Here is an 887-nt window from a genome sequence, read left to right on the forward strand (position 1 = left end):
TACTTCCTCATTTCTGATCCTATCCATCCTTGTCACTCCACACATGCTTCTGAAATATCTCATCTCTATCACATTCCATCTCTTATTCACTGCTACTCCCATATTCTACGTTTTGGTTCCATGCGGTGCGTAGATACTGCAATTCCTTCAAATGGCCTCTTAACATCCATTCCAAGTGATCTACATCTAGACATTCTTTTAATTCCTCCTAACACTTTTCCTACGTACTTGACTTCACCTCAGACTCTATTTCACCATCCGCAGCTACATAATTTACAAACATTCACTCTCAGTTTCCTCCTCTTACATACCCTTTCAAACTCCTGTACAAACTGACTCAGTTTTTCCTCTGAATCAGCCACCAGTGCAGTACCATCAGCAAACAGGAGGTAATTCAGGTTGCACTCCCTACCCTCCGCATTTTGCAATCTCAGACCTCAGCACTCTTGCATTCCCTTCCCTTACAACACCATCCATATACATATACAATATGTTGAAGAACCAAGGCGACATCACACATCCCGGACGCAGGCCCACTACGTATAACAAGGAATCACCCACACACTATTCTCACTTAAACATAAGCTCTGATATTCACATAGAACTTTCCTTCCCCTTGAACCCAAGCTAAATACTGTCGTATAACATTCCACAGTCCATTTCTATCAATTCTCCAATTTTTTTATATATATGTTTTTTTTACGTTTCTCCTATGGCACTGGTAGGCTTTGTACGTGGGGCCTTATATATATATATATATATATATATATATATATATATATATATATATATATATATATCTATATATATATATATATATATATATATATATATATATATATATATATATATATATATACATATATGCCTGTAGCGCCGGTAGGCTT

The sequence above is a fragment of the Eriocheir sinensis genome, chromosome 26 (assembly GCF_024679095.1).
Source record: "Eriocheir sinensis breed Jianghai 21 chromosome 26, ASM2467909v1, whole genome shotgun sequence".
Classification (NCBI taxonomy): domain Eukaryota; kingdom Metazoa; phylum Arthropoda; class Malacostraca; order Decapoda; family Varunidae; genus Eriocheir; species Eriocheir sinensis.